The following is a 19,703-nucleotide window of genomic DNA, read 5'->3' as shown; positions in this document are numbered from 1 at the left end:
TCATAGAAGTTGAAAAAGACCAATAAGATCATCCAGTTCACTTGTCAATCCATCGGCACTGTGACTACTAGCCACATCCCTCAGTGCCGTATCTACACATTTCTTGAACACAAAGATTAAATTATTATTAAACTGATATTTAATCTGCACACATTCATGTCTTGTACTCTTAACCACACACTTAGAATCATTACAAGAAGCTGTGAGGAGACCTCATTGCAGCCTTGAGTATTTAAAAAGGGATTATGAACAGGAAGAGAACGTACTTTTTGTTTGGGTGGATAGCAATAGGACAAGGGGGAATAGTTTTGAGCTCAAGGAGGGAAGGTTTAGATTAGAAGTTCTTCACAGAGAGTAGTGAGGTGCTGGAACAGGCTGCCCAGGGAGGCTGTGGATGCTCCATCCCTGGAGGTGTTCAAGACCAGGTTGGATGGAGCCCTGGGCAACCTGGTCTAGTACCAGGTCTGGAGGCTGGTGGCCCCGCCTGTGGCAGGGGGGTTGGAACCTGATTATCCTTGGGGTCCCTTCCAACCCAAGCCAGTCTATGATTCTACTACTACTGCTGCCACTGCAGTGTGGCAAGACTGACTTTTCCTCTTCACTTGCTCTGCTTCTACCTTTCCCTTCAGGTCTAATGTTCTTCTGAAAGCCCCAAGTCTTGAAAGTCCCAAATTCTTCTGGGACTCTCAGTTCTTTCAAAGAGAGGCTCCTGTGCATTACTGTTACGACAAAAGAACTGGGAAGTATGATTATTAGATCTAAAAAAAGAGAAAAAGGAACTGAAATTATATATATATGTATACACACACACTGTACATATAATGGTTAATATAGCAAACACAAGTTTGGGAAGTCCAAGCCATGATTGTGGTGATTTAGGGAGAGAAAGATGCTGTTTGGGACTGGTGATGTTGCACAGTTCTTCCCATGGGTTTCCCAGAATGAGAATCTTAACTAACAGGTAAATGAGCATCTACTGGAAGTAATTAAAAAAGTACATCTTGTAGAGAAGTAAGAAACCTAGGAACTCAATGTCATTCTCTGCATTCTCAGCTTACAAGAAAAGTGCTTTTTTCTACTTCTTTCCTCATTGACAGTCTGCAAACTAAAGCACTCTGTGTAACCACAGCAATGCAGGTTCTCAAAGCTGAGCATTCAGCAACACCTCTGCAAGTCCTTCTGCCACTCCAGACTTTGCTGAGGGCTGCAGTAATTCTCTGGGATGTTTTTGTTTGCTTGCTTTTCCCCTCCTAACACTATAAAATGGAAAGACTGTTTCCAGTACATTGCGGTAAGACATCTTCACCCTTAGAGCAGCGATTTCATCCTGAGGTAACTCCTATTAAGTATACATTCAGTAGACATTACATTTTTTTTTTAATATACTCTTTCTATATCTTTTCTAGTTAAATATCTGTGCACAGAATGTGGCCCCTAAGAAATTTAAGGCAATGTATTAAAACCATAACTAATACAAAGTGATTGTTTACCACAACAAACAGCCTTCTCAGCACATGACTGAACACAAAAGGAAATCCACATCAGATGAATTCCTTTGTACTAACTTAGGACTGCTATGGCTTCCTAGATGTCTAATCTGCTTCTTGTTGGAGACCTCTATATGGTTCCATCACCAAACTGGATGTTTCAAAGTTATTTCCTGACCTAGAATTTCTGACTTTATGGATGTGAGGTACATGAAAGGGCCACAGTGAGCATCATTTCCAACTGCCACCCAGCAGCCCCATGGGGACAGCCAAGAGCTGCAGCCCTGGCTTGGCAGGGGAGAGATTTGGCACTGCCAAGCAACCACTGGAGCAGCAACTAACTATGAGGGAAATAAATACAAGCCAACCATTCAAGGAGTCTCTGGCACACTTCGATACCTCTAGCTTTAACGTGATAAAATGCTAAAAATAAAACAAATAATAAAGACACACTGAAAGGGTATGAAGAATTCAACCAGCTGGTCTGTTACTAACTTTTCCTGCTAAACACAGTCCACACCAAGGCTACACAATCAATCCCTTCAGACCCGGATTATGCCTCTGGATTGTTAGCTTGGGTTCTCACATCCTGCCCAAGGAAGAGGGAAAACACATTCACAGATGTCCTGAAAATAAGAGCTCCCAGTAAACAAAGTTCACTATCTAAAGACTTCGGAAGCTGTGCATTGTTAACATTCACCCTGCACTGCTGAATGCAGTTACACTTAAAAATCAAGTCAAGCCCCTTTGCAAGATGTTATCAAGACTACAGCTTACAAATCAGTTTGAATAGGCACCTATATTCTTAGGCTATTTTGAGGATGGCAAGGCAAAACAACATGAAAAATGATGCATTAGCATCTAGTGTGAGAACCATAGCCTCCCCTTGCACCGATGTGCTCAGTCATACTGCCACAGGTCGATACTGTTTACCTATGGCTCTGTAGATCTGTGGGAAGAAGCCAGCATTCCAGTGAACACACAGAGACAAAACTGAGCCGTGTTATCAGAGGATTTTGCATCGTTCCAGTTTGTCAGCTTTAAAACATAGGGGAGAAGTAGGGAGTCAAAGTTGAATAGCAAGGCATCTGCATGAGCCAGAGAACAATACCAATATTCATTAAGAAGCTGATATTGAGCTGCCCTCTCATATTTTCAAGACAAGCACTCTATTAATACGTTTTCTAACCTTAGCATAACTCTCACGTTTCCATCACAAAGCATCCCCATACATGCTGCCGAATAATGCTCAAAATTAGGAAAACTGCATGCCACACATAGGGAAAAAAAAAGAAAAGAAAAACTTTTTAAATAAATTTCAAGGAAGCTATATATTGTGCCTTGCCAACCGCAGTGAATTACATAGCCAGGAGTTGCTACTGCCAGATTTAGCTTCATACGAGCTAAAAGGATTCCTTTATAAATTTAGCTAGAGGCACGGGCAACAAACGCATGTGGAAATTTGAACCACAACTCTCCGGCAGCAAAGATTGCTCCCTCCAAGAATGAAACAGTAGCAAAGGAAGACTATTAGCAGGCTCTTATTACACAGCTTTCAAAACACCTACAAGTCACCAGGTCCTCTAGGCAGTGTTCAGAATACCTAAATTATAAGCAAAGAACATAAAAAGGAAAGAAACAAGGCCACAGCTGGTCTTGCATCTCAATAATTAAAGGAAGAAAAAAGCCAACTAAAGAGGACTGGGTTAGCTGTACGTTCAGCTGGCTTACAAGTTTGTTTCAGGTCCTTTTCCCTCCAGCTTGAAGGGATGGGGCTCGTGGAGAGTGAAATGAGTGCCTCGGGCTTGTTAGCGCTAACTCAGCAGTGGACTGAAGGGCTTCTCATTCAGCAAGAGGGACAAGGACCGCAGCACACAATCACCGAAAGCAGAGAAAGGTGAGGGCGGGAGATGGGGCAATACACAAGTGGTTCCACTGGACACCAGGATGCACTGCTCTGCCGTCTCCTCTCCTCCCACCCAAGAACAAACTTTCCTACTACTTAATGAAGAGCCCAATCTTATTTTAACTCTCTCTATGCCACAGCTACCACAATCCAATGAACATCACTTCAAAGCATCCACGTTTTTTTGAATCGCTTTTCCAAAACGTTTGCTTCCACCCAGAAACATCGCGCAGCTTCACTGTTCCATCAATCCCCATCCCTCCGAAAAGAGACCCGACAAAGCCTTCAGACCTCAGCCGCGTGCCAAATGCCCCCTTCCCTCGCCCAAACCCCAAACCCGGGGAGCCCTGCAGCGAGGCGCAGGGCTCGCACAAAGGCAGCGGGCACGGGGCCGCTCCCGGGCAGGCGGTGGGACCGCCGGTAGCGCCCGGGGGGCTCGAGGGCCCCAGCGGCCGCCGAGCCCCGCTCCGCACCGAGCCCCCGCGCCTCCAAGCTCGGCGCTTACCGGCAGCCCCGCTCCTCCTCCCGGTTACAATCCAGGCGCAGGGGCGCGCACCGGGGGGGCTTCCCCTCGGAGTCTCTCCCTCGCAGCGCTCCTCAGCCACCGCCCGTCTCTCACTCTCCGTGCGCTCCGGCTCCGATCAGCGGTTTAATCTTCAAACTTCCTCCTCCTCCTCCTCCTCCCGTCCGCGCAGGGGACTCAGCGAAACTCCCCTCCTCCATGCAGCTCCAGGAGCCGAGCCGCTGCCTCGGCCCCTCCCCGGGGAGGCCCGGCCCGGCCCCGGGCTGCAGCTGACTCCGCTCCCCTTTTCCCCCTCCCCCCTGGAGGCTGGGAAAAGGAGGTGGGGGGGGGGGAGAAAGATTTAACCGCTCGGACTGATCCCTGGAGCTGAGCCAAAGCCAGCAGTCAAATTACAGCCCGCGGAAGAAGGGAGGGGAAAATAATAATAATAATAATAAAATAAGCTACTGTTTTTCACGCGTGGAGCGAGCTCTCAACTCTCAACCTCCTCTTCAGCCCTTTCCTCGGGCTCAGGAGGCGCAGCCGAGGCCGGCATCGTGCGTTTTCTGCCTGCTGTTCTCACTCCCGGTATCGGTGTTAAAGGGTCAGCGCACCCGTAAAGGTGGCTAAACGGCCCAAAGGAGAATGGGGTAGGTGGGCACTGGCGTTCTGATCGCGAACAGCAAATTCAGGGAGGTTTTGGGGATCACATCTGCCTCCTGGCCGCCTGTCTGGCCATCTTTTTGAAAAGGTAAATTTGAGATCACTTTTAAATGATTCGTTTTACCACTGTGTAACATGCACACCCAGAACGAAGCAGCTTAAATTCACCATGAATTTTTAATACATGCTCAGCGGTCCTCGTTCCTTTGACCCCTGACCAAGCACATGGTTTCCCATAAAGCCTCGTCCTGTGCTTTGCATTCAAGTGAAGCTCTTTTGCTTTTGTTCCTTAATACAGTGTCTCCCCATGCACACGCTAACATAGAACACATAGAATAGGAAGCAATTTGGGAGGTTGGAATAGCTCGGGATTTGTGGATGTCAAAACAAATAAGTACAGCAGTAACTCAGTAAACCAGGAAGTTTCAGTGTTTGCCCTCATCTTACCTGTTCTCATTAGAATGCTTCAAAAAATGAAAGAAAGCTCTGGCAAGGACTGTTCCTGTGTCATTAGTTTAAAAGCTCAGAGCTCCTTCCCACCAGCCACATGGTATACATTTCAGCACAGAATTTTAAAAGAACAACACATTTATAAATTCAGTTTGGCCACATTTCAAAACAAAGGTTTGCATTAAGTAAGTGGGAATAAATCAGCTTATCAGCTGAAGGAAAAAACCCTCAGGGATCTTAATGAGAGCCATTCTTGGGAGTAATATTCATTCACGTCGCAGAATTAGAGCATGGTTATGAGTAAGGGGTGAGCCCCATTCTTCCTCTCCTTCCTTAAACACCGTCTCAGCCCTATGTGGCAGAAGTGGGAATTCAGAATCCACAGAATGTTCTGGAGCAGTGCTCCTCAGAACTGCTCCATGGAGCAAATGTGGAGAGAGTGATCAGGACTGGGCACAACTGGCACCTTCACTAACTCATCCCAGAGTTACAGCTTTATGCACTGTATCCCTGCTCTATGTCAATGTCCAACATCCGATGGGGACATCCTTGTCCCAGTGCACCACTCTGGCCTTGTGCTATGGACAAAAATTTGGCCTTTGTTTGCATACCAATGCAAGAAAATAAAACAAAACAAAACAAAATAGAAAACCCTCTCTAATGAAAAAAACTGGCAGAGAAATATTTGGAACCTTTCTGCGCTGGGGGAAGAAGGGAGTGTTTTCCTTTGTGAATAGACTTTTCAAAGACGATAACAAAACAAACTACTGGATGGTGCATTTAACTTGGGCCAAATTAAAACGAATGAAAATGCACACATGTCCCCATATGGGAAATACAAGAACAAAAACTCAAAACCACATGGTATTCCAAGTCCCTTTAAGAAACTGAACGGCCTCTGCAAATGTGTTTTAAAGGCCTGACATGATCTGTTCCATATGGAGTTTGTTTTCTCTCAGCGCTGTGACTAACAGGAAAAATCTTCAAGAAGAGAAGCCTCTTCCTCTCTCTTCATCCTTACCTCCTTCTCCCCAAAGGACCGATCAAGAGCCAGTCTGGTTTCTGTTTGCTTCTACTAAAAATAGCGCTCTAGCACACTGACCAAGTGCTTCCAGTTCTGTGTTGATTGACCAACAGAATACAATTGTTACAGAAAATGAAAGACTGATACAGGTTTAAAGGTCAGGCTTTATGACTCTGTAATATGAAACAGAGCATTTGGAGAACCACCCCTTTTTGGAGGGATTACGTACATAGACTGGCTGTGATAACTCTTATCTCTAGAGGTAACACAGGTGACTTGTTAAAAGGCCCAAATAACCCCGGCATAAGTAAAAAACGAGGCTGAGGGCAGGTCCACTTTCCACTAAGGTATCTCTTATGTAACGATGCCTGTGGCACACATAAAGGGAGAGCGAAGTGTGCTAGAGCTTAGAGAGTTTGCCCATTCTCCCTTGATCATGCTCCTGCACACAGGCAGGAGACAAGCCTCTGCTCTCCCTGCAGCTCATTCAGCAAGCAAGGATGCCTCTCACTCATACCACTCTCTGCTTCCCTAGGACCCTTCCTCATGTAAAATGGGAACCAGCTCCATCTGCCACCTCATCATCCCAGTGGGAGCTGCCTGTGTTCAGGAACCCATACCAATATCCAAATGATATCTTCCACACAAGTGATCAGGACTTGCTTTCAGATACTACTTAAAAGGAGTTTTCTTATTATAGTTGGGGATCTGGAATCTATTTTTTCCCCCATTTGGGATTTTCTTCTTCTAAAAAGTCTGCTTAATCACCTCATCTACCAATATGTTTATACATCTACACATACAATCTCAAACGCTGCATCTCCTCACACCATCAGCACTGTATCACACTAATCATTGTGCCAAATTTTTTCTCATTTTGAGTGTGACTCAGCAAAACTCTAAGCAATGATTTTAAACATATGTAAATCTGTGTCCCTTCAGCTTTGCTGACTTACAAAGAATTTCAGGGTTAACTTGAGGAGAAGCTCAACTTTATGTATTCTGAGTTAGAATTTAAGGGGAAGATTCATCCCAGAAAATTGCTGCTTGTTAAGACATTCTATTAACACTTAGAAGGCAGAGACACCACAAACTGCACAGTTATGGGAGGATCTGGAGAGGTAAGCAGCTGCATCCATGCCATGCTCAAGGGTGCAAAACAGGAAAATGGATGTAGTCCTAAACCATACACCCCACACTGAGGCTAAATCAAAAAAAAAAACATCTGCAATGTGCTCCTTGTCTAGCATCCAAATTAATTATTCCACCCACGGTACAGTTTCATTGGCAGGCATTGGTACTCTTGTTTGGTTTGCAAAGCAATATTATTATGTGTGGGTTTTTTAGAGCTGTGCCCCTTCTACTCTTTCATGTATACTAATACTAAGGAGTACTCAATGATTCCAGTAATTGGGTGTTCCAGGTGAATCATTAATATCAAATGAAATGCTACCTGTCTACTTTATGCCTGCGTCATGCAGGTATTTCAGCACCTCCAAGTTGATTACATATCTGTATGAAAAAAACTGGAAGCACATTTAAAACCTTTACAGTAGCAGCTGCGAAAGTTTTTAATAGGAGATTCCGAAGTTCAGAGTGCTTTACTCTCAAGCTTGGTATGAGTTTTAAATGGAAGTATCATAGAATAAAATCATAGGAACAATGAGGTTGGGAAAGACCTCTAAGATAATCAAGTCCAACCGTCAACTCAACACCATTATACCCACTAAGCCATATCCCTCATTGCCACATTCACGTTTCTCAAACTCCTCTGAGGGTGGTGACTCCACCACATCCCTGAGCAGTACTTTAAATACAAGATGGCTTTGCATGAAACTTGCTTTTAGACAGAGTGCAGAAAAAGGGTGAGAGTGAGATGATAAAATTTACTGACTAAAGGTATGTGGAATGTTAACATAAGGAAACAACAAGATACAGTGCAGATGTAATTAACTGAACTTAATCTTTCTAGGGAGAGTTTGATTCCTTCTTTGGGAACATTTCCACACAGAAGTAAACATCTTTCATGTCACTTACATTTCCGCATAGTAGTATCCACCACAAATGGAACTGTATTTCATAACAAGGCATGCAGTCCAGCTGCAGGATGCACTTGTGGCAGGCTCAAAAGAATCAGATTACCTTGTCATCTCAGGCCTCACATTCTTACGCATAGTCTTCAAGTGTAACCTCTACTTCATTATGCCTTCTGAAGCATTATGCTGGACAATAACCTAGATTTCTTATCCTTTCTCCCCCTGCAAGCTTTGCTGCTGGCTTATTCCTGAAAATATTTTCATCTACATCTTTATAAACAAAAAAATATTGCAGTCTTACAAGGACTTACCTCTTTCCCAAGGCAATTTTCTTTGGAGTACTTAAGGTTATGAGGCTGGAACTGAGCAGCTCATTTCAAACTTGAGGAAAAGTACAGCCTCCAGTCACCCTGATCTAGGAGAAAGTCACCATAAGCTCCATTCTCTTCCTATTAAAGCCACTGGGTTAAGGACAAACCACTGCATCCCCTCCAAATTGTTGTGCACTTCCCCATTTAGTGTCAACAAGACACTCAGAAGCACTCAGAGTAAAGCTGGACCAGGATTCCAATCATCCCCTCTTCTCTGTTCAGACAGGTTTACTGGGCATGCAGGAGGTGTTTGTTTTGCAAACATCAGCTGCCTTTTTTATTATTTTTTTTTAACTTAAATTGATGATTCAGGAAAAAGGAAAAGTATTAGGGGATGTAAATAGTAGAGGTTTTTGGTTCGTGTTTGATTTAAGGACTGCAAAATCACACTCTATAAAAGTTTTATTTCTTTTTTTCCTGTTCTGCGTTCTCTGTGGTGCATCCACATGCACAAAAAGCAGAATCAAGTCTGAGGCCTTAGGAGCACAACAAAGAGTGCATTGGAATCACTTTCAGAAGCAACTGAGATCTACTTTTCAATGTTGCTAATGCAGATTGCTTGGATGGCAGATGGCTCATCTGATTACAGGAACCCACTTCAGCTTAAAGGAAGCTCCTTGAAACGCATAACCACTGGTGTCTTCTGGCTCACTCAGGTTATTAAAAAAACTTTTACCACCTAAACGAGTGTCTTGCGGTTCGCTACTTTCAGGTGCTCCTTTTAAAGCTCAGTGCTCCACAATAATTAGACTAATTGTTTTCAACTACCGTCTGAGTGATGAGTAATAGCCGTGATTTTTTTTTTTTTTTTTTTTTTTAAGCAGTGAACTAAATTCAGCCTCTGGCTAACTGCTCTGAGATCTCCAAACATTTCAGGTCATGTTTTGTCTCTTAAGCACAAGTGGCTCAAGGTTCTCCTTGCATTTTGTCTGGTTTGCTCCTGTCAGGGTGACCCTGGAGCTGGCAGTCTATAAGGTCATCCAACACAGGGCGGATCAGGTCATGGAAGGGAGGGAATCCTAAGGAGCAGATTTGCAAGGCAGCTGAGAGGGCTATAATCTTCCTTTATAGTATCACCATCTAAAGCATCATGCATCGTAAGTCCCAAATCAGGTAACTGCTGGGCCACTCTTCAGCCACCCCAAACCCCACTGCAGCTATATCCAATGCCATCCTAAGTTGCTAGCACAGGAAAAAGCATCTTGACTTTCCCATGTCTTAGTGAATTCTTAGCAGTAAAAGCCAATCAGGTCACTGGCAGCTGGCATAATTTATCACAGCCCTTAGGCAAGTTTATGCTACATTGAACAACTCATGCTCAGTCACTGCAGGCTGGTCGGAGGAAGGTGATATATCAGATGCTATCAAGCCAGAACAACAATTTAACAAACCTACTCTGGTTTTATTCTGTACATATATACACAAGTACAGACAAGGCAGTGAAAAAGGAAATCCCAAAGCTTTATCAGAAGTTGTAATGCCCACACCTGTGAACCCCCAACTGAGAACTTGCACTGACCTCAGTCGGTAGCTATCCAAAGAATGTTTACTATACTATGAAATGAAGGACTGTCTTTCATAAAAAGCCAGATAATCTCTTGGTTTTTACAAATCTTGCTACCTACAGTACAGACAGATGCTTCTGATCCTTTAATAATTGCATATGACAAAATAAAAATGCAAAGCACCTTAAGCAGAAGGGAGAAGAAAAGACAGTATCTCAGCTTCAGATATCGAGCGGTCGAGTGCAGTAGAAAGATCACAGTGAAATAAGGAATCAAGGAAGAAAATGGGGGAAAAAATGTGAAGAAAATAAAAACAAAAAAACAAACCACCAGAAAATGCAACATTTAGAAATGACAATGTATTGCAGCATCTTGCAAATATCTTCTTATATGCGATGATGTATACTGTTTGTTCTATTTCTCCTCGATTCTCCATTTCAAAGAGCATGAAATCTGTAAATAAAACAGAGATAATTCTGCCTGAGAATTATTGGGAACTGAGTTATCAATTTTCAGTATTTTGTAAGCAGAATGCCATTAGTCCAGTAGCTAGCTGATATACCAGTCATGCAGCCAGTGGGGCTGACACTGTATTGCTATCATGGGAAAGACTAGAGTTTCTAAATAAAGTCATATGAAAAACTGTGGTCCTTGGAATTAGCAGATCAGAAACTCACAGAGTTTTCAGTGTCCCAGATGCAGTGCTGTCCAATTTTCACTGACTACTGTTAACAGATTACTGCAAGAACTATCTTAAGATATGTCGATGAAATCAGCTTCAGAATAGCTTTTTCCTAGTTACATACAAAACAATTGATGCAAGAAAGAGACAAATGTCTGTTCCATTTACTCACGCCTTCTACTCTGTGATACATCTGGCCCAGGACAATGTCCCACATCACTTTGATTGGACAAGGAAGCCAACACTTACATCTGTTAGCATCCTGTAAATCTAAGCAGCTGTGTTGTGAGTCATTTCAGGACTGACTAATTGAATAAACAATTGTAATTGTGCTCCATGGAACTCTCATTTTCTTTCAGTCTTGTCATCTCTTCTCACGAAAGCTGTGCAAGTTGGGGTGCAGCCACACCAATTCATCCATCTATGACAATGTTTACCCAATTCCTCTAGCTTTAACAGCTATCATGAGGTGCATCCTCCTGCTGGGCAACTAGCAATTTCCAAATATTCAGAATCCAGTGATCTCAAACTTACTTAGTGATAGTTATCAAGAGCCCTCAGGTAATAGTGTTGTTTTTTATTCATATCTCAATAATGTTCACAAGGCACAATGACCAATGCAACACTTGGAGAAATTGGTAATGACTACACTAGTGGATCTACAGTCCAAATGTTACTCATTGTGCCCTGGATGTTTTAGAAAATGTACCTTAAAACTCAAGTGGAAAGGAGGCCTGTTTTTCTAGGTCAGCGGTCTTCAGCCACGAAAGATAACTGAGAAAAAACAGGGTTTGTTTTGGTAGACATTTTAAAGAGGCTCATAAATTTGAAACACTAGAAATACTAATCTAGATAGATTTTTAAACTGTGTAGTGGAATTACATTATTGTTCAATTTATTTTATGGGATAAGAACCACACAACTGGCTAAAAAAATAAGAGAGGCAGCCATCCCAGGAAACCTCACTGAGAGACACTGACAGGGGACAACAACATTCCTAAGCTCTGTCAATTCTACTGCTTTCCAGCAAAGGATCACAAACCTGAACAATCAGCAACAACAGGAAAAAGTCTAAGAAAGAAGCCAGAAGATGTCACCTCAGTTCTAGAAAGAACTGGAAAGAATAAAAACAAGTTCTAGGGTTTGTAAAACTCCATAGATTTTACTAGTAGAAAGATTAATTCAGTTAAATCTCATGGGGTTTATATGACAATTCTGTCTTGTAAAGATATCCTCTTATGAGCAGATAGCTTTGCTGCTGTAACACATTCAGCCATGATAGCTTTGCCAAGGCTATACATAAAGTTTCAGGCTTCTGTGTTTTGTTGACACATTCCATTGGAAAAACCTCTCACATTCCTCCAGCTGCACGTTTCTTCTCACCTACAATATACTGTTATAAGTCGTGCAAGTCTTCTTAGTTTAGGCAAAAAAGTAGAGTGCTTTTGCCTGTAGGCTATATTTGCTTTGAGACCTAGCACTTTGCTTTACCATTCCTGGTGAAATGTCCTTGCAGCTGTGCTTCCTGAAGGACAACATCAATGTGATACCCTTGCTGAACAGAAGTCTCCTTACTAAGTGGATATGAATGAGGCTAGGAGATAACCCAGTAAAGCAGTAAGTCCAAAAATGCTGACAGCTAAGGGGGAAAATGTTCCAAGACAGACTCAATAAAGAAAATAGGATAAATAAGGCTGGCAAGCTCAAAAAATTGTTTTTAACCTGGAGAATGAAGACCTGCATTAACTACAACTTATTGTTATGATGTAAAGGGAATTACAATTACAATTCCCTGTACATTACCTTTTTTTTTTTTTAGCCAGGTGGACTGGTATGATTCAAAACTGGTAGTTGGACTTGGTGATCATAAATGTATTTTACAGTCTAAATGATAGGCTCTATAAGATGATACCTATGAATGGAGGTGCTTTTACTCACATGAGACTTGCAGAGATCACCTACCACACAACTGATACACCATTTTCAGCGCCTGTTTTGCAGAATAAGATCTCTTTTGGCAAGAGTTAACAAGCAAAGTAACATCTTTTTTTAAATAAACATTAGAAGCAAAACATTTATCTTTTCTACATTCATCACTTGAACATCGTTAAAATGCCCACTATTCCAGCCCTCCTTTCTACCTTTTTCTTTGAATTTTAAAACTAAAACAAAACAAAACAGCCTGTCTTTAAGGCCAGGTCCATGTGTTTTCACAGTCTGAGTCTATGTTTTATTATCTTCCACAAAACAAATTCAGCCAAATGCTTTGTTATGAGTCAGTTGTTCCTATCTGAAGATTTAACAACTGAAAGAAAATGAAGATTGTCCCACAACACTAAATATCTTGAGCAATCTCTCTCTACCTTTTACTCTTTCACCTCTTTTCTCACTTTTTACATTCCGTGTGACAATCCTGAACTAATCACAACTATTTTATTACTGCATTCACTGATGGTGGAATTCTCTGCAGCATCCCAGCTAACAACCTTTGACAATATTTGCTATTTCACTAGTCTTTGCAAACATTTTCCATGGGCACATGCTGTGCAAGTGAGATCAAGCATTCAGGTATCATCCTACTTCAGATACGTGGAGTAGATGTCCTAACTGTATTCAGAAAGAATCCTTCTTTCTGGCCAGGCTTTAATGACGTGTGCCACCATTTTCAAGAGAAAGGGAGGTAAAGGAGGACTTTCCAAGGTAATTCGCAGTCTAGGACTTTATACTCTGCTCTAACATGCAGCTGTCTTCTTTTCAGCTCCTCTCACAAATGTGAACTCTGGGGCTCCAGTGATCAGTTTTGGCATTACGTTACTCCTGTGCCCCGTAGGCTGTGCCACTCTATTTCATTAAATGGCTACCTAAAATCACCAGCTATCTTTATAGATTAGTTTCATTTCTAAGAAAAGTTATAGGTAAACATCTCCAGAATTTCTATTTCAAGCTTGCTACGTTCTTTGATTAGTATTAATCCAAAGCTTTCAAATCTGGATTTGAGGCTGTCAGTAAAAACCATGAACTGGCTGGCATGGATAGACTAGTAAGAGTTTCATCCAGGAATATTCAATCCATCCAGACCTAATGTGACTACGCTGTTGCTTTAATGAAAGGAGGCAAGATTATGAATAAAGGGTAGATGTAAGATACTTAACTGGAAGAAAAATCAATATAATACAGATGGAAGTGGAAGAAGTTTCCTAGCACAAGGAGCACATTAGCACAGTTTGTATCTAAAAAGAGGTCTGAAATAATCTTCTAGCATTAAGCTTCAATCCAGCACCTGCAAACAGTTCTTTCTGGCTGCCAAGGAGACTTGATCCTGCCCTGCCTGATGCTGAGCTGCTTTTAGTTATATACCTTTAGCGCGCGCTCTCTGGACTCCACTAATGCTACGTACCCAAGCATATTGCCATATGTTCTCCACAATAAGAGGTTATTGCAACAGCCCCAGAACTGCCTTTTCTTTAACTTTAGAATATTAAAATCAATGGCTAGGTGTTCATGCTTCTCATTGAGAATAATGGCCTGCGCAGAACAGAGCTAAAAGACCACCTTATGCTTCAAAGAGATTAACATATTCAACAACATCTTCTCAGATCTGATATGACCTCTTACTCTCAGGGGCCAAGTTTGTTCACATAGAAACAGACCAAAAGTTCAGAACTAACCTAGAAAGTGGAGTAAATCCCCCCCGGGAGAAGAGACCTCATATTTACCTCACATTTACCTCACATCTTGTTTCTTTTGCATAATAGCAAGCATACAGTAGCACAAATTACAAAGATAACATATTGGGTTTAGCAAGCACTGTGCTGCAGGCAGGTTCTCTGTGTAGAGTACATTTAATATGCAACATATTATTAAATATGGACAAATACAAATATTATACCAAGAAGAGAAACAGCCTAAGAAAAGGGAGGAAAAAACTATCATTTCTTATCTGCTTCATACTTCTTTCTGAAAGGCTAGCCTTTCCATCTAGAAAGGCACTTCAGAGGAGGAAAAAAAACAGTGCAAAAAACATACACGCAAAGGGGCAAGCAGAGAGGACATGTATATACACACCCTTCCTTTTGAGTAGACTTTCCTGAATATTGCCTCAGCAGTCTGCTGAGCCCTAATGGAAGGAGTTTCCCTTTTATTAAATAATAAAAACCTTCTTCTTTGTATTTTGGAGCCAGCAGCAATCCTCAGAATCAGTGGTTTCCAAACATTTTATTACACACACCCCTCCCTGTTCCGTACAGACTTTGCACTTGGCTCAGCACTTATTTCATGGCGTTGAATCACCTGGGCTCCAGGGTTGATACCCACTGGTGAAACAGCATTGGAGAAGACAATGAGCTGAATCCTACCCATTTTCCACCCAACGTGACCCCTACTAGTACTGGGTTCAGTGTGAGTTGTGTATCAGTCTTCATTGGGATCCTACAAATCCAACCAGCAGTTAACATACAGTGACTTATCAGGCCAAGTTCTGCCTGAAGACAGTTCTCAGCTGCTCTAGGCTAAAAGGGGATATACACTCACTGTAGAAGTGCTGATTGTGTTTGCTAAATTAGAGGCACTTACACTGAATGAGGTTAATCAGAAGAAAATTCACGTTTTTCTGTTTGAAGAACACATTGTTTTTTTGGACAATGCTTCTAAAACAAGTAATAGAAGGAAATTAAAATTTGTCTTGGATATTTTTCTCAAGAAAAGACATTACTTCCAAAATTCCAATGAAAATTAGTTTTGACCTGGCAGATTTATGAGGCTTTGAAACTTTCATTTGGAGCCTAAGCAGCAGTTTGTTTTGTGTTTAGAATAATAATACTCTTTAACTGAGGCAAAGAGGGGCGGTGACACCACTATTTATGGCTTGTTGTCCCTCTCCGGCACAGGGAATGCAGCTGGACTGGTTGTTGCTTTTACAATTGCTGCACACTTTCTGTATTAGCAACCCCCACTTAGCAGAAAACTTATGAAACTGCTCCTTCAGAACAGAGAATTAATTAAAATGAAGAGCTTCCTCTCTTCTTGTTTAGACTTTTAGTAGGCATTTCTTCGAAGTTTCCAATTTTTTCCTCAAAACCATGAATGCAAGAAACCTTTGAGTCAAAGCTAAGATGTTCATACATTTTACAATTCTGTAATCCGAGGAAAGGTGAAAAGCAGTAAGTATTACAGCATTAGCAATGAAGTATCAGTGACCATCATGGAAATGTGACTGAGCCCTTTTATCTTCCCAAATAGCTTCCTACATGAGGTGCTGAAAGTTTAGAAAGACAAAAACATTATGAACATTTTGCATAACATTTTGACAGGTGGAAATACAAATGCAGTTTAAAGTCTAGTGTTCTTGCCTTTCTTTTATGATTGCTAAAAAATATGTGCAAGCCTAACCTGAGGGTTTCTTATTGTGTGGAAAGTACTTCTTTCCATACAGCCTCCCAAAGACTGGCTCAGAAATGTAGTTTGCCTTCTTTAAGTGGTGATACTGAATGTTGGTTTTTTTTCTATTGAAAAAGCAAATACCATTGTTTCTACTTTTGTATGAGAATTCTAGAGCAGCAGAATCAATAGACTGTTTCATATCCCATCAGCAGCAGATACTGGGCTGAAAGCCAGTTTCCTCACGATGGCTTTGTTTAGCCTATAGTTTTGTTTTGCTATAATTCTAGCTAATTGATTGCGGGTTTGTTTGAGTTAGCACAATTGAAAATGGTAATCTAGACATCCAAGAAAAGTTTGGACTAGAATAGTTCATTAGTCAAAGTTACTGCATATCCAAAACTTTAAAACACATTAGGTTAGGTTGTATATTGATTTCCCCACCTGTCTCCCATCTGGCACGAAGAAATTGCACATCTTCTATGGGCCTGCTGTACTAATGGAAGAGAGGTCTCATCAGGACCTGAGTGTGGTACATCAGTCTCTCATTTCTAGATGAGAGCAAACAGAATCCCAACAAGGTAAATATTCCACCCAGACCTCAACACCAAAGGGAAATAGGATGATGCAAACTAACTGAAAATGTAAAAACAGGGTCAGTTAAGCATCTTAACCCCATTAGTGCAGATAGCTGAAGCAGCAGATGTTACTGAAGCTGTACTTTTTCTTTCACCTCTACTTTACATCTGAATGTGAAAAAAGGTGTTGGTTTTCTTCCATCTTACATGTAATGAACACAACATAGTCATGGGAGTTCTTCATGCAGGACAGGACTGTGCAAAGCAAAAACATCAAAATGTCAGAAGCACGGACAAATACATGCAATTACACTTATGCACCCAAATAAAGAAGGATGATGGTCATTCTGATATGAATCTAACAGGACAAAATACTAGATTTTTCAGCACTTTCCTATAGAAAATAATGTATGAAAAGATATAACAGGTCTGTATGTTCATCCTGGCAACATGGACTAATATAATAAAATGAGTGGAAAAAAAAAAAAGACACAGTTGTAAGAGAATTTGCAATTCAGGATCAGGCAGTGTAGCCCTGGACCTACTGGTTGATACTGTAGCATAGATGGGACCTGAATATTTTTACTATTGAATTGCCTAGCTTTACTTCTGTGTAGCATGGTTCACTGTGTGACACAATGATCTGTGTTTCACTACTGTTCAGCTCTCCTCGCCTACCGAAGAGATGTAAAGACAAAAAAATCCTTCAAATTTCACAGTGTAATGAGGTCTTTTGACTTCTAGCTACACATTTTAAGTCTAGAACTATCCTGTTCCCCACTGATGAGCTTGTATGCTAATATTGTAGTTACAAGGTATGAGTTTCATGAAAAAGTTGCATCTGGCTTCAGAAAACAAACTATACAAACCTCTTCTGGAAAGTGAACATATGAGTTGACCCTCTTTTGTCTCTCTGAAAAGCAGCTCACCACAAATAGTTTGAGAGAAGTGATGTCTCTTATCTTCTCTCTCATACACTTCAGTAGAATGCTTTACTGTACTTATGAGGGGCTGAACTCAAACAGAGCTGTTCCCCACCACCTAAGCACACCACAGAGAGCCACAGTCAGATTTCAAAGTGGAGAAAGATTAATGACAGCCCAGAATGGAGGTGCTGAAAGACCTGTACTTGTGGTCAGTGTATGTGTAAAGACTGGTGAACAGGGGATAGTGAGGTCTGAGAAAAAAAGACCCATCACTGAAGTTTGTGAAAGCTGCTGACAATTGTTTTTTCACACAGAGGCTATTTCTAAACATGAGAAAACTTACTGCTATTAACTGCAATTTTATGTTTCCTCTTCCTATTGTCATAACCACCATCTTCCTGCAATGTTTAAAAAGGAAATCTGGAAGTAGGAAACAAAACAACAGGCAGCCCCACCTTTACATAAGGAAACTTCTATGTTCCGTGGAAGTGTCAGAAAGAAGTAGGCAGTGTTTCTCATTTCATTTTTACTAATTCATTGAACCTGAACCATCAACTATTGTATGACCAGTATGTTATATTTGATATATTTTATCTCCTCCAAGGACATCAAACCTGGAAACAAATGACATGTCACACCTTAAAGTTAATCTAGCATACCACAAAAGAGAAAGATTTCTAAATGTGTGATTAAAGTAACAATTAAATCTTTCAATGAATAGCCACAATCACTCCATGCTTCCACAGTGCAATCACAAAATTCCTTGAGATGTACGCTGCCCTAGAGAGAAGACCAGAAAGAATACCAACAGTGTCACACAGACGATAGCACTATGTATTTTTCCCCAGAGGGAGGTAAGAGAGATGGTAAGTTTGGCTTTCAGACCTACAGTTCACATGCTTTAAACAAGACCTCAGTCCCATTTTCCATCATTGAGAGGCCTTCAATTTCCTTGTTCCTGGAACCTGCCAGGAATTTCCCCTGTATTCATGGAATCCACAATGAAACAGTATTCCAGACTGTACAAGAAGAACTTGTACTGTTAATGGGTCATAGAAAAAAATCACCTTTTGTGGGAGCCAGGACAGCATATCAATTGAAACAATGGTCAGTGGCTCAGCCAAGTGTATGCAGCATGGATGGGAAATCCCAGCCCTGAGACAGAAGTCTTCCTGACTGTCCCTTACTCACTTCAGTGAATTGTGTTCCACTGTGCTCAGCAGTGTTTTGTCCTTCATCTTCAGATCACTTCAAGAAAAACAGAGCAATAAGAAACATGTGTTTATATTGTTTGAAAAAGACCCCCTTCTTATTAGAAGATGCTATACGGAGGGACCAACGCACTGCATTATGGAAATAATTATCATCTCTTTGAAGCTTCAGTTAATAGCAGCATTTCTGCTACACTGTGGAAAATGAGTTGTCTAACCTTGAAAAAACAACAACACAGAATTCAACAGCAAAGTTCAATCTAGTAGGGTTGTTTTCCAGAGATATTTACAGAAGAGGTTTTGATTTAGTTATATCCCTTCACTTTTGTGTTTAAGCCTAGGTTTAAACTACGAAGCACAAAATTATTCTGAAAGAAAACATGAATAATCTTCATAATATTTAAGTCATTCTTACTAGATACTGGTAAAAACAAGGGTACTAAGATGGGTGGAGTTTTCCTAGTGGAGGCTCTGAAACTGTTTCCCTCCAATGAAACATCATAATTCTTTTGTCAGCTCATGATTTTCTGTGCTTTGCTGTATTTCAAAGTTCATTTCCTATTGTGACAAAATTCCAGGTTTGCTGAAGAAAAAAAAAAAACACAATAACAACAACAAATAGTCTGCATGGTATTGGTACTGCAGGCATTTGAGGTTTTTTTTTATTATTTGCTGGAAGATTTCACTGAAGATCTAATTGGGTTATAGGACATTATTTACGTATAGACATGCTCAAATCTTTTCAACTGAGGTCATGATGAAAAAATCTGACCTTTCATTTACAGCTGCAAGTTTGAAATATCCAGTAGTAAACTTGACCTAATGGTCTGTTTTAACTTTCCCACATGATATTCAGCTGTGCAGAACAAAGTATGTTGATAATGCGAAGATCAGCATCCTAGAATACTAAGTACTTTGCTCTATTAGTGTTTTCTGTCACTGTTAATAGGGATACACTGGGGACACAGTACTTCAAATAGAGCCTC

General features: G+C 41.1%; 1 protein-coding gene across 2 annotated transcripts in view; it reads right to left on the bottom strand.

Moving 5' to 3' along the window:
• Positions 1-19,703, bottom strand: part of PLEKHG1 (pleckstrin homology and RhoGEF domain containing G1) — a 521,486-nt gene that overhangs the window by 124,191 nt on the left and 377,592 nt on the right. Inside the window, exon 2 of one of the 2 annotated variants that reach the window (XM_065732026.1) lies at positions 3,899-4,073. The gene's annotated coding sequence lies outside the window, so the exon portion shown is untranslated. Of the gene's footprint in view, positions 1-3,898; positions 4,158-19,703 lie in introns of those variants that run through there. The other variant, XM_065732045.1, reaches the window with a different exon arrangement.

The sequence above is a fragment of the Cyrtonyx montezumae genome, unplaced genomic scaffold (assembly GCF_038088225.1).
Source record: "Cyrtonyx montezumae isolate F1298 unplaced genomic scaffold, pur_monq_1.0 scaffold_0, whole genome shotgun sequence".
Taxonomy (NCBI): Eukaryota; Metazoa; Chordata; class Aves; order Galliformes; family Odontophoridae; genus Cyrtonyx; species Cyrtonyx montezumae.
Note: the sequence above shows the minus strand (reverse complement) of the source record. Positions and strands in the feature narration are given on the sequence as shown.